Below are 25,829 nucleotides of genomic sequence, written 5' to 3' on the forward strand. Positions count from 1 at the left end.
GCACAGGTGGTGTTTCAAGTGACAGCAGGTTCCTCTGAGACCAGCATACTGTCATTGTTTTTTCTTTTTTTTTCTCTCCTCCCTTAGTAGGTTATTCAGTTTAGAGCAATTTAAACACGATCCTAAAAGTAATACGACTTTATTTCTTAAACTAGAACTTCTGGCAATTTCCTTGAGCTGAGCAATTCTCTCAGTAGTCATTTTAAAATGTCCATTTATAGCACAATGGCTTGCAAAATTACCCCATCTCTGGCAGTGCATTTGCCATTGGGTAATACTAACGCCGCTTCACGTGCACAGTTTTGTCACCTTTCTGCATTACATGTGAATGGTTCTTATCTTGCCACGAACTTGCCCATGTTCTGCTGTGTCTTCAGTTCAGTGCAGTGGCTGATATTTGTGAGTTGCTTGGGTATGTGGCCCTGAGCAAGTTGTTATGATGGCAACGTTAGCTGTTTTCCATTTACCCATGTCCTTAATATTTTGATGTTAAAAAATGATGATGGATGATCATCAAAATCCTGAAATCATCCCCAAAGCAAGTATATAGTTGTAAGGAATATGAAAGGACTGTTTGGTCTCTAAGAAAAGAGTAAACGCCTACAGATAACTAATAGTAGTAGAGAAAGTTTGCAGTTGATTTAAAAGCTGCTCGTGGAATCACTGACTGTGGCATCGGCTGAGTCTCTGCTCTGGAGCAGGGCTTTCCCTCTTCCCAAGTCAGTGGCGGCGCAACAGGGCGTTGTCTGGCTCCATCCTGCTCCATGATTTCTCCCCAGGAAAATTCGGACACGTGAGTTGGATAGGAGCCATTGCATGCTCCTAGAGACCTGGTGAGGACACGGAGGAGACCAGAACTGTGCGATATATCACAGTGCGGTCCTGGTATATGTCGGAGGTAGATGTCACCCAGGCAATAGATTGGCCTAATGTCTGCTGCTGAATCAACACGGGTCTCATGGGGAAAGGCGATTTGCTTCCTAGTGTGTGAAGCAGCACGTTTAACAAACACGGGTGAGAACCTGGCACTCAGAATTAATCAGAGGTGGACTTCAATCTCCTGGTGCGAATGCAGAAAATAAAGGTTCCCTCGGGATGTCAAAAAAATAAATGATGTTAGTGAAACTATTACTTCTCTGTAGTTTAAAGTAACTGTTACGAACACAATTTCAAAGATAATTTCAGATGGCTTATTGGATTTGTTTCTGAAGCAAAGTGTGTTACAGCAAAAATAAAATAAATAAAAATCCAGCAACATTATAGCTACTTTAATTGCCTCTTAATGTGTGGTGTTGCCAAAAGTAGAAACATGATTAAACAGAATCCGTTTCGTTCTCAATACCATCTTTTTTCATTAGTGTTATAATGCTCCCTTGAATGATTTGATTCTTGTATTCAGACAAAAATGTAACTGGCTGTTGATATAATCTTGTTAGGATTCGAGTGACCTGTCACTTCACAACAAACACGGTTATTTCTTGATTTAGTTGGCTTCTGAAGTGACCTCAGATTCACTTATGCCTGAAATCATCTTGCAGGCTACAGATTGGAGTGTTCCTGGAGTGTTGCTAGCTAGAGCGATGAGAAATACTTTAGTATAAATTCCAATATAATATTAATTGTATTAATGGCATGCAAATGAGGTCATGCAAAAAGAAACAGACAGATGGTTTCTTTTTACCTCTGCCATTGAGTTAAGTGATGTGATGTAAATGCTCCTTAGACTGTAACAGCTCTGAAAATAACTTAAGCAATGCCTGAGCTGTCACAGGTGTTTGAGCACTGACAGTTAATGGCTGATACAGATCCATGAAGAAGTTGCAGGTGTGATAGAGCTGCATCCTGGTTTTATTATGGGCTTATTTAAATAGCAGTTCTTTGTTTACTTCAGCTTTCTGAACTTTGATAGACTTGCAGATATGCGGTGGGGTACAGCTGTCTGTAATCCTGTCACTCTTCTGCCCCCTGTCTCTTTTTTGCCTCTGGACTTTAAACTCCTCAGGGCAAGGAGCAGCTCTCCTTGGATGTTTGTTTTCCTTAAAACAAAGGAGCACTAATGTCTACTGGAGGCACAGAAGCATTTCTGTGGAGCTGGTAATTGGGCAAATGGCTACGCTGCAGGAACAAATTCTGCATCTAATTTCACCTTTGCACCCACACCGTAGTTGACTGGGGGCAGAACTTTAACCCTTCAGGAGTACAGGCTGTGTTTTTGCTTGGTGTTCGTATGGCCTTGATTGAAGGCTTTTTTTTTTAAACTAACTACAAGTATTAATTTATTTTGGTGTTTAATTAACCAGCATGATACCAAAGGGCTTATGCTATTTTATTCCTGATGTACTTCAAAGGTATTCCAGTAACCTTTTTTATTTCTCATGTTTTGATTAAGAATGTAATTAGACTTTATGTAGCTGAATCTAATTTTTACTACTGATAATTATTGAAATGCGACTTGTATATTCCAAACAAAATATCAGGATCCTCTCGTGTTAAGTATGTCTGTATTGCTTTGATTACTTTAATCACTTTTGCAGTGCAACTTCTAACATGTGCTTTTTCATCTCTGAGACCATGCACATCTACACACATTACACTGTCCTTCCCCAGCTGGCTAGGAGTTCACTTTTTCTTTGAAAATCTGATTTCCTTACCGTTAAATCTGTGCCTTCACTCATCAAATCAATACAGCTGTAGAGTAATCTGTTTAGTGTTAATTGAGAGTCAAAGGAAAGGCTTTCATTTTATTTTTTCTAGCAACAAGAGAATACTAGTTTTCAAAGGAAGTCTTTAAAATGGGAAGGAGAAAACCCCATATCAGTTGCATTTTTAATTTTTTTTATTTTTTATGGACTAGGCAGGTAAGTAGGAGAAATGGCCAGATTTTGTCCTGCACATCCCAGGCATCTGACCTGCTGGTCAAGTGTGACCAGAAGAGAGTATGCACACGTTCAGTTACTTGGGTAACTTTGATTCCCTATTTGTACTGTGGCTTTGTTTAGGAAGACAATGGCCTTTTCCTGAAGTAAGAGGTATGAAGGCTCTTGAGCTTTTAAAATAATTATTTAATTACATTGTGGTTCTGTCTTAATCTTTCCCTAAGACCCCATCATGCTAAATGTGATGCTAAGCAACGAGAATGCCTCCTTAGAGGATTTTTGAAGCTAATTGCTCGTAGCCAACTGTACTGGAAATTTTCTCATGGGGTCCTTGTGCAGGCTGTGATGATAAGGTTTTCCACTGATTTTGTTGTTGTGGTATGGATATAGGTATTTTGGAGCTGAGGTCCACTGCTCGTATACTGAAAGACCATCTTAGAATTTCTCTGGAGGGAACAATAGCATGATTCTCAATGTATTTTTTCTAACTGAAAAATAAAAATAAAAAATCCTGAAAACTAAAGTTTTCTTCTGATCCTCAAAAGTTAAAGCTAAAGGTCCCTGTGGAGGAGACCCTTTCACATCTTTATTTTATATTGGAGTTAGATTGAATGCAAAAGTATAAATAACTGAATAATTTAGGCAAAAGCAGAAGTAAATCTGGATTTCTGTGGAAGATGGAGCACTTAAAGTAATGAGAATGTTTTGATGACAATATTCTCTTTTCCTGTGAAACCAGCCTGCCGTAATGAGGAATGGATTCTACTATTAATGTTGAATGTTGGCTTCGTTGTCTCCCCTTGCAACTTCAGCATTACTTAAATTCAGTGGGGGAAAGATTTTCATTTATTGTTTCTGAGTGCCAAGACACAAATCAAGTGTCTTGACAAGACACTTAGGCAAGTCTGGAGAAAAGTGCATCTAATTCTAGAGACAAATAGGGAGGCTGTGGCTGCTGAGCAGTGTTGTGTAGGCACTTCGCTATGGTGTCTTCTGACTTCACTGCTCTATCGTCTCTGATGTGCCAGGCTGTATGTTCAGGTAGACAAAATGGCTTGTTCATAGGAAAGTAGCTTGGCCCAGGCCTTCACTGATGCCAACAATGAAATGCTCAATTTCCTATTAGGTGGAATTACGTCCAGTTACAGAACTGAAACAGCTGTCTGGAGAACTGTTTAGCAATGAGTAATGCATGAAAAATGTCCCCTGTCCCCATACTCTGGAGAAGTAGAAAGCACAGATGGGCAGAGCCTCTTCTACCCATACCTGGAATTAATTCCACTTCCTCTAATGCTTTTCCTTCACCAAGTATTTGCTTTCATCTCTTCCTTTGCTGATGGTGTTTGTGACAGGAAGAATGGGCAGCTGGACATAGATATTGTCCTGTCACCCCATGATCAAATTTAGTGCAGTCCTTTGGACTTCTGTTTTGCCTTCTGCCTCTTCACCATCCCATCGCACTCTGGTTGCCTCTTCTCAAACTCGTTCTACTGCCTACGGGTGTGCCACCGGCGAGAGACATGCACATGGCAGCTTAGGGGGCTCGGGGCGTGTTGCCTGCCATCGTGTTAGTGCTGGTGCTGCGCTGGCTGCCCTGAGCTGCTGCCTGTGGCGCCCTGGCTCTGCCTGTGGCTGGAGTAGGCACCCTCACAGTAAAAACACTCCAGTTCTCCCCATCTGCTCTGCTGCTTTCTTCTCTCCTCTCAGGTCAGATGTTCACTCTGATTTGCCAGGGGTCTCTTTACCCATGTGGGATGGGACATCCCCCAAAAGACACCTCCTGCTGAGGTCTGAACCTGAACATTCGCTGGGACATGCTGTGAAGGAATAAACGACAGCCAGTCTTGCATTGCTGGAATCAACCTTTTACCAAGTCTGATCAATTCCTATTTCAAATAACATTCACCAGGTGCAATTCCAATTGTTTTACATGCGTGGCAGTTATTTCCATAGTTCCTGCTATTGCGTGGCATGAAGTTGTTTCTCTTTCATCTCAAACTTCAGCATATGGAAACTTGATCTACCAGTCAGCAGCAAAATTCGGTGCATGCTTGCAGCATGTGGATCAGGAAAAATTATGTTTAAAATCGCAAGTCAGAGTGTAACTGGGTACAGATGCCTATCATCAGTGTTTTGTGAGTATAATGGTGTCTTTTAGCCCTTGAATATACAAAAAGTATGCACTTACTTATTTTAGGCAGGACTCCATACTTTCGAGATGAGTCACTGGCATTTTTGCCCAACCCTAGCGTACTGGCAGAATTAGTTGCATTGTCTCGAATGCTAGGGGATATGTTTTCACATTTTAAAGGATAAATGTTAATGTACAGCAGTAATCAGTTGGTGCAAACATTATTCTAAATCAGACTGATTAATGGTTACATTATGATGGGTTCTATTTGGACACAAATCTGGATGTTATGGTTTTGGCAGCTGAGCAAAGACCATGTGTTTTGACTGCTTGGTTTGGTTCAGAAATCAGATATTCTCTTCTGATCAGTGTCTGTAAGGATCTGGCTGCTTTCTAACTGCTTGAACTAGTGCAAAAGATGCAAAGCAATCTTACTGCTTTATGTGGTCCAGATTAAAAAAAAATAATAATAATTGTCCAAATCTTTGTTCTTTTTTGTATATTTACTAAAAAGAAAACTCATATATGCATCAAATGCACTCGTATATGTATTATGTTTATATCTGGTGGAAAAAGTCTCTTAGAACATACTGATAATTTTGTAGGTTTTTCTTGATGTTTGCTTGTTTTACCTGAATATTCTTTTGAATGGGCTTATCCAGACAGCAGTCCAAAATGGATGAAAGAATATGTGTTTGTATGCAGTGGGGACTCTGCAGGCTGGCTAACTCATTTTCCATACGCATGCAATTCAGGTTGAGTCCCCCAAGGGCTGGAAAGTTGATGAAGCAAAATTGAAATGTAAAACAACCTTCTGAACTTCTTTATTACTAAGCAAAAAAAAAGTTTTTCTATACTTTTGGGTTGTGAGTCAGAATAAGGCTTGTTTGCAAATCCAGTAGAATGAAATGTAGATGTTCTGGGTATAAAGGGCTGATTTTTACCTTTTGGTGTTTCTTTGCTCTACAGCTGGTGTCACAGAAAAAAAAAAAAGGCTGGCTTCTATTTAGTTCAGTTTGTACTTCATTCAGTTGCATCTTCTACACTGCAGCTTAGCACCTTTTACTGCCAGATGTTCATCAAAATTTCATGTTACCCTTTCTCATCTTTCCCCTTTTAATGACCTGATGATTGGCAACAGATGAGCATCCAAATATAAGAAACTCTGGCTGATTTATGACAGAAAAGAGAGATCAAGCCAGATTCAGTAGCAGTCTGAGTGGAAAAAAAAATAAAAATCAATGACTTCCACAGAGCCTTTCCTGATGGACTTTCTGCAGAGCTGGGAGCCCACACTATGTTAGATGTGTTGGCTCTTGTGTCACTCAAGCCTGGCACCCATCAGTGTTATCCTGAGGTGTGGTATTTGGGGAACCACTGCAGTTCTCTGCTGCTTGGGTAAACCTTGGCTTTGCCAGCAGGGCACTATATGCAAGAAACACACACTTTGAGCATTCAAGATTTCTGCCCCCTTCCCGTATCTGTTCAGCTGGTGGTTTCATGTGATCTCAGGAAATTCTGGAGACGTAGATCTATGTAATTCACCAGGATTCATTTGTGCAAATGAAAAATCACCGTATATCCCACACCTGCATGGAATGAACCTTCTTTCTTGTCAGGTGAAATGAAGCACTGCGTGGAGAGGCAAGGAAACATTTACCCTGCCTTTCTTCATTCCTTATTTTGAAAGCTTCTGGGGCATAGATGCGAGCTGCTGGCGCGGTGCTGAGAGTGCTGCAGAATGCAGGCAGCCCCAGGGACCTCACCGGCTTTGAGCAGCACGTGTGCTTGTTGCGACAGGATTGCTTCCTGGAGGTCTGGTGTGAGGGAAAGCTTTCAGCTAAAAAAAAAAAAAATGCTGCACATCTGAATCTCTTTCGTGTTGTTTACAGTTGCTTAATAACCACCACTTTAGTAAATTCTAGGATATCCAGAAACAAGGGGGGTGTTTTCGGTTTGATTAAAAGCAGTGTGAGGGGGAGGGGGGCAGGCAGCCTCTTGCAGTAATAATTTTTTCTTTGGGGTTGAAATGAGCTGCACTCTTGTACTTATAATAAAACACCACAGTAATAATATGGCCAAGATGCTGGACGTTTGTTGCTTTATTTGGAATAAATAAGTAGGCAGTTCCTCTACTGGTCCCTTTTGGGCTGAAGATTTTTGGCCACACTATTCAAGTGTGTTGCACTACAGAAAAGCACAGAGCCAGAGGATAAACACAATCATCCAACTTAGAGCTCTGAACTTCTATTTCTGGAAATATTAGGAACTATGAAATTCCAGGGAACTTGAGCAAGTCTGAAGGTGATATTTAGTGCACAGGTCTGGAATCACATGGGTTTGTAAAGTAGAGTAACATAGCTGATGTCCACAATAGGCATTTCCAACATCAGTTGAGAAGGGTTGGGAAAATCGTTCACAATAAGTACCTGACTAATTGTACTCTGAATTCCAGTAACTGATACTGTCTTTATGTGGTAAATTTAATTTCACATTCTGTTTTAGACTTTCAGTACTAAGAAAACCTTCCATTGCCCATGGATTGATTAAAAATAAATAAATAATAATCTCGTTAGAGAACACTTGATTATGGACCAATTTGCTATGCATCTCTTACAGAACTTGGATCAATTCTGAGGAATGTGCGCAACTGTAAATCACCCCTTTTTCAACCAAAATATAGACTAGCATCTCCCATGTACTTATGCACCCAGTGATTAATGAACGCTTTCATTCAATCAGCTTTCCAGCAGTGACTCTATCTTGATTATGTTGTTGTTAGAAATAAAGCACTTAAGAAAACAGTTGAGTTTCATTATGACTGTTTTCAGTAAATAAGGAAGGGAAAAATGCATACCTTTTTTAAAAAAGCGGTAGAAGATAGTTTTCTGGCAGTAATGGGAATGGAGGAATTAGTTTTCCCTGTGATAAAAGACGGTGGCTTTTTATCAATTACAGGAGCAGTTGGATCCCATTAAGCATATGCATGTACGTAGACAGAAAGGTAACCAGATTTTCATAAGTGATCCTTCTCTGGGTACTCCATTTTATAAATCTCATATGTATGTGAAGTCTAAAACAAGATATGTCTGTGCCTGACCTAGTTCTCTTGGCTATTTTCACAGTCAATGAAAGAGATCAGGCATCAATTTTTTTTTTTTTGGAGTGTAGTTCATGTTTACCTGATGTGCAGTTCTATGATAGGTCTGAATTGTTATACTAAAGAAATGTCTCTCTCTCGGGATCAGAAGACTAACAATGAGTGAACACCATTCTTAGCTGTGGCTTAAAAACAAACAAACCTACCTAACAGATAATTGAATATCAAACGGATGCTTGACAGGTCAAATACTGAGGTTCAGCACGAATAAAGATTAAGTACTAGTAAATGGTGATACTTTACAGAAGTATCCACACCATTCCATTTCTGGATCTCATCAGAGTTGTACCACTATAGTTTATCTGTAAAGTTGAATCACTTTCTCAGTAGACCAATCTCTATTGCAGGAACACAGTTTCTACCAACCATTGAACACAGCTTGCATATTGAAAATCTACCAAACCAAAGGCCTTTCTAAGGAAGTTCAGGCTGTATTTCCATGAAATTCATTGTTTTTTCAAGACAGCAGATTATTTCTGTGGAGAATTAGCTCTTGGAGGCTGCCACTTAAGCATTTTTTTTCCTAATAAGTAAATATTTATAAATCAAAGAATGACAAATTTTTCATTAGCAGTTTTTTTTCTATATTGATTCAAGAAACGAACTCTCCTCTACTTTCAACCCCCCTCTTGAAGGGGGCGATAACTAAAAGTCTGCTTCATTTCTTGTAAGAGAAGAATGCTGACTATGCTTATCTCATTACAGTTCTTCAATATATTTTATTCTTCTTTAGACAGATTGCACTTAGATTAAATTCTCTAATGAACTATTCAGCTGTGCATGACAGCACAGCTGTTAATCCAGAAATTTTCAGTAATTAATCAGGATTATTCCTGTTACGTAAATGTGACTGTAAGGTGTATCCATCTCAATGAATCACAGTGACCTGTATGAACTTTCTTTACAGCATTTGGAATTCTGGGCAAATATATTTATGTAACTTTCAATCACCTTGTGCACATGGGTACTTTCATCTTCAAAAGCAATCTCCAGATGTTTTTTTAACATTTCTCTGAGAAAATTAGATGGTATGTTTGAAATAGTCTAGCTCCCAACATAAGTTATGCTTACTTACATTAGTAAATGTACTTCCCCCCCCCCCCATCTTTTTATTTTTTTAAACATGTGCCATTATCTGCTACACTAGGGAGTAAAAATAAGTTAAGTGAAAGGAAAATCATGGTTAAAATCAGAACTTAACAATTAACGTTCACTTTGTGTGTGTGGGAATTATTGAGCACACAGCAAAATATACTTTAGTGAACAAAATAATGAAAGACTTAAGAAAAATACAATCATTTTAGAAAACCTTATATACAGTGAGCAATAATCAGTTCTCCATAGTAATAACCAGAAGGAGCACTTAAATTTTTTGACATCCCTAATCCTGGAGCCTGGGGAGTGCTATAGAACATTTGCATTAAATTACTCCTCATTTTCACAGCCCAGTCTGCCCTTTCCATAGGTTTCACTGCCAGTACTTGTGAATTTGGCAGAAACCTACAGATTTCATAGCTAATATTGTTGTCTCCTGCCAGGAGCATCAGAGTAAGGTGCGTTATATGCTGCATGACAATTAAGTTTTGAAGGAAATCATGCCGATTTAAGATGTGGCACCCAGGTGTCATAGTTTGTATCAAATTAATGAAATGGTGTCAGAGGAGATACTCATGCATTGCTTTTGTTCTCTGTATTTCTATTAGGAGTTTGGGTAAACTCTTGCAGAAAGGAGGTGAGCCTGCAGTTTCCAGAACTGCAGTGGCAGGAGGGCTGGAGTAGTTCTCCTGCCTTTGTAAGACGTGTGTGATTGCATGTGCGTTGTTCTGCTTTTCCTTTGATTATACAATTCCCTGTGTACGGCAAGGAAGGCTGGGTGATGGGTGCCACTTCTTTCTATTGTTGCCTTGTATTAAATTTTCGAGTGCCATTGTTCGCGCTCCCACCTTAAGAGTGATGAGGGGACTAGAAGTGCTCATTCTCTTGGCCCAATTCTGCTTCCATTTAATGCTTTCCTGTTGCAATCAAATTGTGCTTATTTAGTGGAACATCTCTCTCCTGGGTCAGATATAGACCTACAGGATTAAACTATACCTGTGCATGCTAACATTGCAGATCAGTATGTTTTTAATAGGCATATAGCTTTTTTACCCACCAACGTGTAGACAGTGTTATAAACACCTCGTTAACTTTGGGATATAAGTTTTACAGTCACACAGAAGTATTTAAATGGTGGGAGGATTTATCAACATGCGTCTTTCACAAACAAGTAGAAAAGAAACAAATAAAATGTACTAGCAATACTGTCATCCAAGATGTGAAGTATACACGATTTTATAATCAAATTTGTACATAACCTATTTAGAGGAATGGGATAGCTGCTTTTGAAAATCAGAAGTAAGTGTGCCTGAGAACTGTGTGGTGTAGGTGAAAAGTAATTCAGGTGCAGGTGGCAGCTGGTATTTCAGAGGTACATGAGGCTTACAACCAAGGCTTGTTTTGCCAGACATGATGCTTACAAGCTGAGGAACCTCCCCCCATTTATTGAATTAGTAGAGGTAATGCTATGTTTCTTAAGTGTTACAGTTAGGACATGTCCTGTTACCCTGTAGCTTGACTTTACAGTCAAGCTTAGAGCATCTGAGTTGGGATTTTTGAGATTGAATGAAACAATTTCAATTAATTAAAGTGGATCAGATTAACTGGGGCTGAGAAGTAGAAATGATATTCTGACGGAAGGAAAAACACTTCAAGAAAACTGTGTTCTGAATTTTTTCCAGTTAAAATAAATAAATTAAAAAGCTAAGCTACTTCCTAGGCTGTTTAGGATTTCCATCAAATGAAGACATTGATCTAATACTTTTACATCCCTTGTTGAAATTATGTCCCTAAGTAGGCGATTTAATGAGAAAAAAACATCTTCTCATCCTTGGCGCATAGTTCAGGTTTTTGAGACGGATTACTGAGGAAAAATATTTGGCATTTATTATGTAGCAGGTTAGACTTAGATGATCACTTTGTTTCCTTTTGACTTTAATACCTATGAAATCTTAGGAAATGTAGAAGATTTACAGTTGCTTCTTTGGAAATATTCCCTCTGATAGTATAGCTATATTATTAAAATGATCCAAAGTCATCTTGGAAGTCAAAAGCTTTACATGTCACACAGGATTTCAGTCTACTGAAAAGCTCACCACGTAGCAATTTTGAGGGGAGGGAAATTAAAAATGCAATCTGAAACTTGGCTTTTCAGGCATAGTACTCAAGTGATTTGCCACAGAGTTCACAAAGGCAACAGCACTTCTGATTTCACCTTCTTCTGCTATGTCTTTATCATTTATCACAGCCCTTCAAGGAGTTTCTCTTCAGTGCTACCCAGTTCCCACCTTGCTATTATGTCTCCTTATTGTGAGCATGAATCCCAAGTACAGAAGAAGCGCTGTCAGATGGGATTCTCTTTTGAAAGGCTGGGGAAGCTGCCTCAGCCGTGAAGTTGCCAGTCTAACTTTTTTCATCCACATTTCCTAGCTGCTTTTACCAAAGAGACAGGTAGCAAGATGGGATCACTGTGGTACCCAATATGTGGAAATGAAATCTTTCCCTTTGACAGACAGCTTTTGTTTGTTGGGTAGGTAGAGTTTTTTTTTTTTTTTTTATCAAAATGGGGATTATGAAAGTGAGCTAGGAAAAGGAAACTCTCTTGCTGTATAATAAGTGGGCAGTAGGGGGAGAAGTCATGGACCAGCCTGGCGAAAGTACGTTGGTAACTAGTCTTGTAATGTAAGAAGGATGGATCTATCTGCTGGTAGTAAGCACACACATTAAATCGCAGCCTTTTAACTCAGCAGACTGCCATTCCTGGTAGTGGATGCATGGGTAGGTAAGCTCTCAGTGGAAAAGGAAAGTTTTCCAGGCAGATGGATATCTTCCCAATGTGATTGCTGTGTCAATCCAGGGAACATTTTTAAGGCAGTGAAGATACAGAGGAAGTTATCATCAAATTATGTTGATATAGGGCATTTTCATAACAGACACCCTGAAAGGAAGTAGCAAGAAGAGATGCGTGGGGGAAATGTTTAGAACCTAAGTAAAGAAGGTGTCTATCGTGTGTGTGGTTGTTTGTTTATTTTAATTTAAAAGCCATCTGAATGGAAAAAAGTCATAAAGCTTATTTTTCACTTTTAAAAAGAACATTATTGCCTGTGGATCTGCTGGTGTTTCATTTTTCAGTCGAGTACAGGACCCTCTTTCAAAGACTGTTCTTGCAAGTGCTTATTCTCTGCTTCTGTCAGTCTGCCCTTATACCTGGGGGACCCTTCCCAAGCAGTGTCACTTAAAAGTCAACCCAGTAAGTGTTTTTACATCACATATAGTACCAAACGTCTCTGGCATCACTTCTTTATTCCTTAAATGTTATGGTTTCTTTTTGTGTAATCACTGTCCTGCTGTGAGTGCATGAAAATAGGCAGAGTTGTTCTCTCAAATCCTGTTTCTTAAGGCAGTATAAAGAAACAGGACTGGAAGAAAAGAGAGCTTAAGGGACTCTTATGAAGGCCCGGACCATTGGTGTGCATAAGCAACGCCAGTGTGTTTGTATATCCTAGATAAGAAAAGATCAATTAGTTCATCCAGTTCTCATTCTTTGCACTGTTCCCATCTCCTGTAAAATTGTACCAACAGTATTAAAACTTGTTCCACGGTGAATTAGGCATTTCAAAGCATCTGCTATTGATTTAGGGAGTGTGTAGGTAAAACTGAACAGCAGGGAGGAAAAGGAAGGATACAAACCAATGTCATGTATACAATGAAGTTCTCAAAGCCTCAGAGGAAGTACATGATGATATAAACATCTTTGCTCTATTTTCTGACTCACCGCTATGAAACAGAAGTTAGCAAGAGAAAAGTTATCTACAGGAAATAGATACTCATGTGCATAATAATAAAAAAAATAAAAAAAAAATACCATAACTATGAAGTAGTCCCTTCAGCATAAAGATGTGCATATCATCCATGACTCATTTGAAGGTATTACGCCAGACAATGCAAAAATAATACAACCTCTTATTTTCTATCCATTTATTCTTTCTGTTCTGTTCTGTGTAGAAGGCGGCATGAAAACCCTCAGTTTTACTGCAAATTGGTGTAAAATTGAACAACCTATGTTACCTATGTACTGTAATCCCCTGGCAAACAGTATGACATATCAGGATACTTATTACTCTCACTTCATGATCTTATAAATGTGATTTTTTTTTAATTTATTATGAGGAAATATTTCACTGCATGTCCGATTCAAAATCCATTATAATTTCTGGACAGATTCTCATTGATTTCCATAAGTTTTGGAACCATTTTTATGAGTTTTCAGCACAAAAGCAGCTTGTGTCAGTGTAGGAGGAGGGAAATTGTGAGGACCTTGGCAGCTTTTTCTCCATATTGCCTCCCTCAGAATGTGTCTCCCTTTCCAGAGTCAAGGCACAGCCGCCTTTGCTACTTCTGCCATGCAGAAGTGCTTTCCTATAGCTCTCTGCCTCATTGATTCTCCATCTGTTTTAATTTGAACATCTTTCTGGTGACCTATGTTCACATCTGGTGTAAATATGCTACTATTCAAAGTGTTTTTACTCTGTCAGTTGCCATTTTCAGAGAGTGATTTATTATAATAGAAGCAGTGTGCTCTGTGCTGTAGAAAAGGGGAGAAAATCTAGGCATGGCCTCAAGGAATTCTCCTCGCTTGACTGAGGTTTGGGAAACACGATGTTATATACTGCCAAGAGACATAACTCTGATAATCCGACCCCCCAGATTACCTGGTAAACAAGGGAGAAGGGGGTCAGGCAGGCAGAGGAGGCAGCTGCTATCTGCATTTCCTCGAAGTTGCGAGGGACCTAAGCCAAACCCCACAGACGTCAGTCACAAGTCTGCCAGCCACTCCAAAAGACATTTGATAACACAAAGGAGTCTGCTGGAAACCTGACCCAATTTTCACAGAGTATAGTGCCTTAATTGTAAGCCAATTCTTCTGTCCTTCTGCAGTTAGGAAAACAATGCACTTCATATAGATAGAGCACCAGATTACCATCTGATAACAATTGCGTTCCAAGGTTGTGCAGATTTTCTCTTATTTCAACAGGAGATGAACATGGAAAGGAATAGCAAGAGAATTATGTTTGAAAAGGAATTTGAATATAAACCAGGTGGTTAATTTGCTCACATTAGTTAGCATGTTTAACAAGGGAGGGTGCAGTTTCCAGTCAAGTCTCTGGAAGAACATCTCTATTGTTGTTCGCTGCATGGCTTTGCATTTTTTGCTCGCTTTGCATTTGTTCTATAGACATTTTCCCCCCAAAAACCACAAGGTAGGAGAAAATGGCATATGGATGAGAAGCGGCATATTTGAGCAGCTATGTACATCTATTACATGAATTTTTACAGAAGAAAAGGATGCATCATCATGCTTTGATAACAAGCAAATTGGAAGTAATTACTTTCTTTTTCTTTCAGAGAAAAGGGGATCACTTACAGTACTTTAAAATAAGACAATTTTTTCAATGGCCTAGAGAAAAATAATCTTTTTCTATGTAAGTTGAGACACAACTATGTCTTTCCATCTTGCTGAGTGTGAGCCGTTCGTGGAGTATGAATGCATATCCGCACTTAAGAAAATGATTGCTGCTGTTGAATTGGATAAGTTGTGGTGATACCATGTCTTAAATACCAATGACTCCTGTTCTCCTTAGATCAGATTTTGATCTTGATCTTTATAACACATTTTCCATTCTGTGAAGATGAGTAGAACAAATGATTTTCTCCAAGGTTTTTGGCAATGAGAAAACGTATCGATGTTGCTATGTAGCATTTGCTTATATGTCTGAGTAGTTGTATGTGGAGTGAAATTCTGGGTATTGCACATACTGGGCACGACAATCCATATAGCAAGTATCTTTGTTCACAGTTGCTCTGGGCAAAGCACACTGTCCTCAGCATAGGTGGTAGACTTGTTCTGGTCCAGTGTTCCTTCTCCAAAATGTCTCTTAGCCGTGGAAAATTACTGAGCACCTTCAGCCTCCATTGGCTTTAGAGAGAATTGCAAATGCTCAGCAGTCCTGTGGAGCAGCTTAATAGCTGCACTATGTGTTTTAAGGAAAGCTCTTTATGTCCTAGCAGAAGCTCGTGTTTTAAAAACAAAAACAAACAAAAACTCATGTCTATATAAAAGCTACTTACACATCACAAATCATCAGTAGTGGGAAGAAAGCATGTTTCTTTTAGACAATAAACAGATGCAGAATAATTTAAATTGATATCTAGAAGTAAAGCCAAATGCAGATCTCAATTCATTGGAAGCATCCCTATGTGAAAATCTTAACACTTGTGTTCTTTTACTATTCTTTCTTGTGCATGGCTTTATTTGCATCTGTTTGCTATTTTCAAATGGGATTTAAAAAAAATAAATCTCTAAGTAGTGTCATATCAAGGCTTATTTCTTTAATATTTGCAAAGGCTGGATGAAAAAAGAAAAAAATAAAAGCATGTTATGCTGATTAGAAAACAGTAATACATTATTAATGAAATAAAACCAGCTTATTGGTTAGCTAATGTTAACAAATGCAACAGGAAAAGCTATTACCTCATTTGTTATTAGGGTTTTTCTTGTTTATTTTCTTTTACTTAGCCTTACTGCACACCAGCAGGCAACAGAGATGTCCATGTACCTTCTAAGGCTGCTGCCAAAAGTTACTTGAGCTTCTTTCCAGCTCCTTTCCTCAGCTGGCTGTGACACTCGCACTGGCTTGGCCGCTCCAACTCCTTATCCTCCTCAGTACCCCGGTGTTCCCTGCAGAGGTTTTCCTGCAGGTTTGCTTTATCTCCAATCAGTACAAGTATGGCTAATCTCTGACACTGCAATTTGAGGTTTGCATCCTGAAGCACAAATAGTCTACAATTTTCTCCAAGTCTTGATTCGTTGAATCAATCTGTTATTTTTCTTTCAGCTTTTAAATAGTCTTTCAATAGCTCAAGAGAAATTTCAGTTTGCCGCCTTGTTCAGTACAATTGCCCTCTTTCTGTTGCTATTATGCGACAGACTGACCTATAAAAGGATAGCATTATACTGGTTTATACTATACCTATCAGAATTACAGAAATCAACAAGGCAGCTGTAAGCCCTGTGCTAAGAGGAAGCTATTGGTGGTGGTGGTGGGGGGAAATGCTCATCCCTTTTGGTGTCAATCCTATAGCGCTTGTTGTCTGCAAGGCACAAAAGAACATCTGGAAGCAAGAGCCCTTCTATTCAGGTAGCTGAAATTGCATTAGCAGCTCTCACATAAAGAACAGGATTAGAATGACAGACCTCCCCACTGACATATTTGTTTTTGAATAAACTTGTCAAATGCAACAAGGAGTGTCATGGCAAAACTTTCCTGCTTCTGCTGTGAGGAGAGCTTCTGCGTGTATTATGACAAGAGGGCTGTCTTTAATTGAGTTGCATTTTCATGCTGTCTGCTGTAGGTAGATACAATGAAAGAGGACAAAGGGCAAGTTCAATTCATTGCTATCAGGCTTCCTTTCTCCTTCCAGCAGGTAACTGCAAAATAATTAGTGCATGCCTGAAACAGGTGTGTTGTTGAGAGAATTCATAGGGGAAGCAAGAAATTGCTGCAATAGCTTCACATTAATTTATGCTCAAGGTAGACTCACTGTTCTTTATGGCACAACAGGGGACCCTAAATATAATGGGGAATACAAACTAAAAAGGATAATAGAGAAGGAAGGCACCCTGCAATACCTTTGGAGTTCGTGCCTTACTCCTGCTTGCCAGAATCTGCTTTGGTGAGCATTCGCTTAAGCATAATGAAAGTGTAGCTTACAATATAGCTTTGTAGAAACTAGGTCAGGTAAACTGGAGATATTATTGTAGCTTTATAAGTTCTTAGTGTATAGTTTAAGTAATAAAAGTAATAAAAGAATTAAATGGTAGTTTTCATTAGTAACAATTCTATTAGTAACAAAACTATTGTGTGATTTAGTACATTGAAACCATACAAAGGTGACAAGTCTGGTTTTCAATTTCGTAGAAAAACTGTATGTAGGCAGCTTGGTTAACACGTGAACTACTTCAGAATGCAGTTCTGAGTTTGGAAATGCTTCTCTTCAATCTTTATTGCTGCCATTTCTTCTCCCAACACTTTATTTATTTGAGATCGTGAGACAGATGATATTTTTTTTTCCTGCAGTATAACCTCAGCTAGTGTATGAAAAAGTGTCTCCACAACTAGGCAGGGCTTGACTTTGTCTATGTTACTCTGAAAGTCGTGAGTTAGTCACTAGAAACAATTTAGTTGCATTGCAGCTCTTATCCTGGGCTAAAACTTCATCCTCCTCCTGAACAGAGCTGATCAACCTGTGTTGGGTTGCCCCACTAATGTCTTGTACTGTTGGTTGTGCCAGCTTGGTGTGCCTGTAGACCACTATGCTGAACTAATGAAGCTGTTAAATGACACTATAACAGCATACTGAAATGTCTTTAAATAATTCCAAAAATAAGAAAGAAGTGGTGGTTCAGTAAGCCAGTGAAGTCCAGCTGTGCAGGTGGCTCAGAATATTTTGTATGAAATTCTAAAATTATTCCTGATATCTTCTAAATAACTTTACCTTTATTTCATCCTCCATTTGAAAATCAAAAATTGAATTAATTTAGATCAAGTAATCTACAGTTGATACATCTTAGAGACTAAAAGCAAACAAACTTTTTTTTCTATGCCAGTTTAATAGCAATCTGTGTTTCATTGGTGTGAGGAATGTGGCCTCTGAAGGCTACAGCTCAGGTGCCTTGTTGGTGTCCCTAATTCTCCTGTATGATTGAATGGCAGAAGCATGTAGCAAGTTATCATTCAGATGGGTACCCTAATACACAGGATGAGAGAGGCAAAATTACTAGCTTCTAGACCATGCAGCAGCAGTAAAGAAGCATAATGTTGAAGTAACATGAATGAAACCATACAGCTTGGCTAAAAAAAAAAAAAAAAGATTAAAATGATGCACTCTGATTTGGGAGTCTTTAACTGTTCATTTTGTTCAAAAATGGTAACAAAATGTTTCAACATTTCAGGACCATTTGTTGTGTGTTTTTTTTCTTTACCACGCATTTCTAAACTACACAAATATTTTGTTGTTTATTTCTGTCCCAGCATACCTCCCCTTTAGTACAGCAGTATTGCCCAAGGGAGGGAAAATCACTCTAGAATTATTTTTATGGAATATTTTATCTAAGCTATGCATAACAGACCACAACAAATGTCATTCACATTAACTGAATTAGATGGTTTTATTTTATTTCTGCTTTTTGAAGTCTTATTCATCTTCATTTCTGGTCCTAATTTAATCTTTGCTAGTCTCAGATGGTTTTCTGCTCTCCTATCAAAGTGCTTTAATATTGACCTACCTTGAAGATATTGACTTTATTGTTTTTTCCCTAGGCTTTTCACAGGCAGAAAGATGTATATCAATTATTCAGTAGAAATTTTCTACCTACCAAATTTTTCCCTTGATGTTTTGACTGGAGAGAGAGAGAGACCTTTTCAACATACTGATTTCTCACTACATTTATGATTCTGTTTAATTAGAGATGGGTGTCTACTAATGAGTTAACTAATAATTTCTATCTCTTCAGTTTTTAATGTCGTACTGCACCAAATTTTACAATGAGTTAACGTTGTTGTGGAGGTAAAGGTTATAAAGTGTATTAGTCTTGTAGTCTGTCAATTGTAGTGCCATTTCCAGTGGAAACTTGACCTACACGTGCAGTTGTGTATGTATTTGTATGAACTCCTCTCTAAAACTCCTTACTAAAACCACACAGGCCACCTGCATTTTTATAGCTGGCAACTGAACGCTACTTAGTGCAAAATGGATGCTCTTGTCTTTGTCATAGCTGTGAAGGGAATTCATGCACATGTGCCCCTTTGAACTGTCCAATAATCCTGGCAGCCTCCGGGATGTAGGATAAGGGAAACAGAAATTAAAGCCAAAACAGAGAGAAACCAAATTTAGGCCATAGAAGGCAGCTAATGACAAGAAGTAAATTGCCAAGTAAAAAGGCACAGAGATTAAATAAAAATATGTGGGATGGGATTCTGGCTTCATTGCAGATGAGGCTTTCATGAGGGTTAGGATTTTACCCTTGTAGGTTGGCAGGAGAATTCTCCATCCTCTAAGCTGACTAGAGCAAGCTATGAAAGAAGACTAATTATTCCTTCTTCCTTATCTTTTTTTTAACCAATTTTTGGTGAGCATGGAAACAATATGAACTGTGTTAGTGAAACAAATAACGTGCCAAGAAACATTGGTGTGTTTATATTGGATAGAAAAGTATGCAGCCTGTAATGTTGACCGTGCAATTTGGTGGGGCTGAATGTAGAGCCTTCATGCACACAACACTGTTGTGAAGCATCTTCTGTGAACTTCATAAGAGAACATTCTGCACCCCCCAACTCTCAGTTCTTCTTCAACTCATCTCCATTGTTGCTTGCTTCCCCCTTGGGGCTAATTGACTTTCACTAATGAGTTCTTCCTCTAGGTTCTTTACCAATTGAATTAAATATATATCTAAATATTGTAAATCCCTCATCTCACTGCATGAGAATAACATATCATAGCAAACTCTTGCTTTTTGGGAATGTCCCTACTTTTGCCAAATGTGCTGTGCCTAACTTTCTGGATTCTCTTTATTTTTGAAAGAAAGGAATAGAACGAGTGGTTTCCCTGACACGTGACCAAACACTTTCTCATTCTCCATGTGTTCGGTGTAATATTTGTTGCTTTTACTACTTGGCTTTTGTTTCTCTGGCCAATGCATACAAGGGATTTTCAATTTTATTTTTGGCAGAAGCAAACGTAATTGTCTCATTTGCATTATGGCTTTGTCTTTCAAAGTTTTTGTCGTGTTCTACAAGGTAGATCACTACTTTGAATTTTTAAATGTCCTGTGTGAGTTTAAAACCTAGGGTTACATTGAGCATAAATCTCTTGTAAGAGTTTTACTTTTCAATTTTTTATATTAATATTGATTTTATGCAAGTTACTTATGAAGAATTTGTTGTCATCAAGGCATTAACAAGTGCAAAATAAAAAGGTAACATTTCAGTATAGACAAGCTACTAGAATGACTGTTCTAGTTGAGATGCATTTCATCATGTATAGAAGGCAGAGTCCTATGGAAGCTGTGGATGGTGTGTTTTCTTGTCGCTTCTTCAGTAATACATAAAGAATATCTGTGAGTACTGAGGCATGGAGAACTAAGAGTTGGGCTTGATTATAATTTTCTACAGTGCTGAAAAGATCATAATAGCTAATGCTTGACTTGCATATCTATATATGAATGTAGCTATTCAACCTAATTAAAAAATAAAAATAAAAATCCGACTTTCAAATTTTGAAGCCTTGTTCTTTATAGATCTCTTCTTCCGTCTGTCTTCTAAAGCAAACCCTTCTCTTTAGGGGTGGTGAATACACACAAGAGCAATATAGGAGGAAGTTAATGGTTGTATTCTAGATGTAGCAAATAGATATAGCTTAGATAAAGTCTCAATTTTAAATCTATTTTTAACAGCTCAGGTAACAATCTGTGATTTAAAGTGCTGCTTAAAAAATAATTCTTCTTAACAGCAGTGGAAAAGTCGACTAGCACAGTTAATCACTTCATCTTGATATATGTGAAGTAACTCAGAGCTGGAAAGGACAGATACTTGATTAACTGGTCCGTATACTTATTTGCTTATAAACCATTGCATTAAAGGTTCCTCCCCAAAATAAATTTGCAATCTTGCACAATATTGTTGTGAACCTGTATGTGATAGTGTAACTTAGAAATAATTTTGACATGAATATAGCAGTATCTTACACTAATCCGCAACACTTACTACTTTTGGATTCTAGTCTGACTCTCTCAGTATTTTCACTTTGCAAAGAGAAAAATACTTTAAGCTATCGCTTTTCTTTTTTAAACAGATAGGCAGGGAGCAGGGGTAACAACATAAAGCTAAGCACACCTCACGTTTCAGAGACTTTGAGGCTTTTGACATGATATTTTATCTCTTGCATGCTCAAAATTGTTCCTGATTGTCCCTCAAACAGCCAATATTTGTAAGCATTTATATGGTACTTACTCAAGATTTCAAATCACTTCAAAACACTTATGTAAATGACAGAACCTCCCTGCTAAGTATGTTAATTGTATTGTTTTCATTTACAGATGGGGGAACTTAGGGAGGTTAAGTGGTTTACCCATGGTGTGCACTGAGTTCCTCCACTGTGTTCCAAGCCAAGAGATGAAGGGAAATCCTTAACAAAATGTCTGGGCACGCTGGCACTAAGGAGAAGGTCTAGGACCTTAGCCCAAAGCCTGCTTATACCTTCTTCACTAAAATGCAGTACAAAAATAAGTAAACTACAGGTGAAAGCATTCCTAAAGTAAAACAAAGCATCAAATAGGCTAATTTGTGGTGCCTTCTGGCTTGCTTTTGGCTTGGTTCCTAATCTTGTTTCTTGCAAGAGAAACTCCTACTGTGCATAGCTGCTTCTTAATAATAGAATATTACTTTACTGATTAATATTTGTGGGACACTTGGTCTAATTACAGTTTCTCACAGCTTCTTTAATTACAGTAATATGAGGTTTTACTTAAGCAAAATATTTCAAATGAGTTTAGCAATGCTTTACAACTTAATTCTGTACATGGAGCACAGCAGCTCACTAGTGGGAGAGGAGAAAACAGTCCTTCCTGAACCCAGGGCACGTGTTTTTGAACGATAAGACATGTTAGTATTTTCATTTCTGAATCCAAAGATGTAATACTGAGGATTTGCAGAAGCTAGGAACTCTGAAACCTCAGCCTAGGGAATAGCTGCAGTGAGCATGATTAACTGTGGATAAAGGGGAGCTCTGTGTAGTGCAATTGAGGATGTCAGTGTTTACTTGTAATTGAAACTGGAGACACAAAATTAAAAGCCTGTGATTAGTAAGGCATGCCAATGAAATATCTTTAAGGACTAGCCACTATCCTTTCAAATGAATGTGCAGAGGAATATGAAGTTATTTTTCTTGGTGAGAAATTTTTGTATTTCTTATATGTGATTTGTGTTTAAAAAGTGAAAGCTGAAATACGGAGGCAAGCCTTGTGAAGAAGTTAGTCACTAACTTTTCCTTCCAGAATGTCACATTTTAAAACAGTGGTTAGACCACATTCATGTTCATTGAATATCCCTGTGGAAAGTACAAAAATACTGGTGTTGGATTTTTGCTATGTGTTTAGTAGTAAATGTAAGCATATCGAATATGCAATATTAGTGAAAGACACCAGACATTAAAAAAGTAGAGGATTCACTAATAGTTTGATGTCTGTCAGCTGTATTTCTTAGTTTTCCATTTGTACATCTCCAATGCTATTTTCAAACATCACAGCTTAATTTCCCCTCTTGTCAAAGGGCAAACCTTGAGACCAGAGGATGTCTGTAACTATTGAGAAAGATAACTTCATTAACCAAAGAAGGGGAGGGAGAAATCCAAACGGGTTTCTATATGCCAGTCCTGTGAAAGGAGGAATGACATTCCTAAAGGTGCAATCTGAATTTTCTACTTGATAAAATTAATGTTTAGAATAAACTTGAACCAGAACCTTGTGAACACATTATCTGTACTACAAAGGACCTGAACAATTGCTCAACATGAGGATGAATAAGTGAAATGCTGAGGCAATAAACCCTCACTTTTTTTGGACTCAAAACTTCTTTTAGAATTTGCTCTTATCCTTGGAAATTATTTTTATTTACTGAAGTAAAAGTCTGTAGTTTCTAAAATACTTGTTTCATAGTATGCAGTAAGACATGTAAATTTGATTATGAAAGTCTTATAAAATTTTAAAAAGAAATTATGATTCTGATTTTATATAATGCTGATGTATTTTGAAGTGTAATGCTTCATACTTTCACTATTACAAACTGAAATTTTTATATAGGAGATGAAAAATGTTAAAATGTAAAATGCTTCTATAATTTAAACTGCCTTATACTCCACTATAGTCTCCTAGAACTCAGTCCCAAATGTGAAGCGTTGATTTAAATAAATAAATCGGCATTTAAATAATACAAAATTGTTCAATACAGAACATGATCAGAACCCCAGTCATTTTCAAATAGAAGTACCTACACAAAAATTGAAGCAGTTGAATAATTTTAAATTGCTTTATACTGTGCAAGCACAGAACCCCAATCACTTCCAGGCTGAAGCACTTATGAAAAAAGTTGAAGTGCTCCAGTAATTTTAAATTGCTATGCACAAGGAAAAGTGCTTTTAAATTATTGTATAGTTGAATTTGTTCTTGAAGACTTCCTATTTTTGTGTACAACTTGAACAGCTCTACTTAGTCAAAATGCACCAAAAGACCTGATTGTATAAACTTATAAACAAATTAAATAACCCCCTATTACAAATAGTAGTGGTAGGACATTCCATCATCAACTGCATATACACTGGTGTCGGAATTTTCAATACTTTGGCTACTACTTGTAGCTCAAATAATCTAGAAATATAACCCAACCTCTTTAGCCTAAATCTATGATGAAAAATAGACTTCTTCAGACCCCCTCAATTCCAAATTGCTAGACAATATTACCTGTTCAGTTTAGTTGGATGCAAAAGCATGTCCTTATGTGGTGTCTGTCCAGGAATTTTTTAAACAAAGATGTGAATCTGACCTCACAATACTTTTAGTCATTATATTCACGTTAGCATAGATGTGGATCTTGCTTTTGCAACTTAAGGCAGAGATTTAACTTTTTCCACAAACTTCAGTATGTTTTACATTTGTTGCTTGTGTCTTTTCCTTGTGGAATCTCCTTTAGAACAGATGATAGACTCGGTGAATACAGGTAACTGTAGAACTAAGGACGGTACTCAAAGTGCTGTATACGAGGTTAACTGGGGAGGCTACAATAACATACTGAGTTTCCTATCTACTGCAGAAACCTAAATTCTTGACTTCTACTTACAGATTTAAAAAGCAAATGTTAGTTTATTGTAGACATTTCATTATGTAGTTTGTGGGATACAACCATAGTTATGTTCTTATGTCTCAGGACTGTCAGTTCATGTAAAAAAAAAAATCACAATGTTAATTTGGATATACATATTTTGTCCAATAGTTCTGTGATGGTTGGTTCTACAACCAACCAACCAAATGCCTGAAATATATAACAGTTAACTTGCAATATGTTCTAGTAGTGTTGTTCATTGATAATTGAACTAAATTCTACAATGAAAAAATAAAAACAAATAGATATTCAGTAGAATGTTACTAAAACATTCTCTAGGACTCACCAGATCTCCATGTGGCAGGATTTTCTTTGACTTCCTAATACCTGTGGGGTCAATAGCTGTATCTTTTGCGTAAAAGATTTCATTCAGCTTTTAAATGGCAAGCAATTATAAGAGAGAGGGTTATAGACCAAGGTCTTAGTTTCATATTATTTATGTTCTAATTAATTTACCAGATAGTGCAATTCTTTTTTTTTTTTTTTTTCTCCTCCTTTGACTACTAAGTGTTGATCTTTAACAGTTATCATGTTCCTAGCTGTAATGGGCTTTATTTCTTTGGAAAGGTCATTCGTGATGCAATGTCACTGTTAACACAGGGGAGTCTGTAAGCTTTGGATATTTTGCTTTGTTGTGATGTGCTCAAAAATGTTCAACTGCTTGCTGTCTCTCCCCTGGGGCATGCTTCCTCTAGAGTCAGAAGAGTTGGTGCAAGTGCTTTTTAGTTTTTCAACTGTATTTTGTTTTATTAAAAATATTCCTCAAGTAGCAGCTGGTGCTGCCAAAGACGTGTATTCTTTTGTTATTTATTTATTTATTTATTTTTACCTCTGTATGACTCTGGCAGCTTGGAAATTCATGCTTATTGTAACTAAATGCACAGGCCCTTGACTGATCAAATGAACAGTGATGCAAGAAATGGGACCAAACAAATTAAAACATTTAACAAAGTAAATTAAAAATTTAAATGGTAGCTAGCCTACCAATAATAAAAAGGCATAGGTAATGCCTCATATTTAGAAAATGAAAATAAAATAACTTGGGAAACATATCATTGAACAAGAAAAATGCAGAAGTGTGTAAGTAATTTTAATAATCAACTTAGGAAATGAGTTCTAGGCTGAAATAATGTTAAATTATATTATAAATCTTCTGTATCTATCATGTAGATAACCCTGTGTTATGTGGGTTAAGTTTCATACCAGTTTAACGAAAATAAGAAGTTGATGAGAAGATAGAGACCATGTTGGCATCATGATGGAAGGAAAGGTTCAGGTGACTAATATTCCCTGTCCTTACTACAGGAGAATCCTCCTATCAGCTTGGTTTTGCAACAAAGTGCTACAAAACCACTCTTCAGAACTATCTATTTTACTGCTATCAGACTAATAGTGCAAGTTATTATTTGTGGTAAAGAAAAAAACAGCCATTTGATGTGCAGATAATGGTATGCTGCTACAGACTGCCTATAGCATGTGGTTTTACAGAACATATTGTCCTCTTCCCAGAATCATAGAATATCCTGAGTTGGAAGGGACCCACAAGAATCAAGTCCAACTCCTGCTTAAGACACAAT

At 37.7% G+C, this 25,829-nt stretch overlaps 1 protein-coding gene and 1 long non-coding RNA gene across 8 annotated transcripts in view; both read left to right on the forward strand.

Moving 5' to 3' along the window:
• The window catches only part of LOC310905358, an 80,348-nt gene extending 55,596 nt beyond the window's left edge, over positions 1–24,752 (forward strand). Inside the window, exon 2 of the long non-coding RNA XR_014588970.1 lies at positions 1–24,752. This exon is cut by the window's left edge and continues 21,191 nt beyond it. This is a non-coding gene — a long non-coding RNA (uncharacterized lncRNA).
• CDH13 (cadherin 13) overlaps positions 1–25,829 on the forward strand; it is a 493,014-nt gene that overhangs the window by 58,104 nt on the left and 409,081 nt on the right. The window lies entirely within an intron of this gene.

The sequence above is a fragment of the Anser anser genome, assembly GCF_964211835.1.
Source record: "Anser anser genome assembly, chromosome: 11".
Classification (NCBI taxonomy): Eukaryota; Metazoa; Chordata; class Aves; order Anseriformes; family Anatidae; genus Anser; species Anser anser.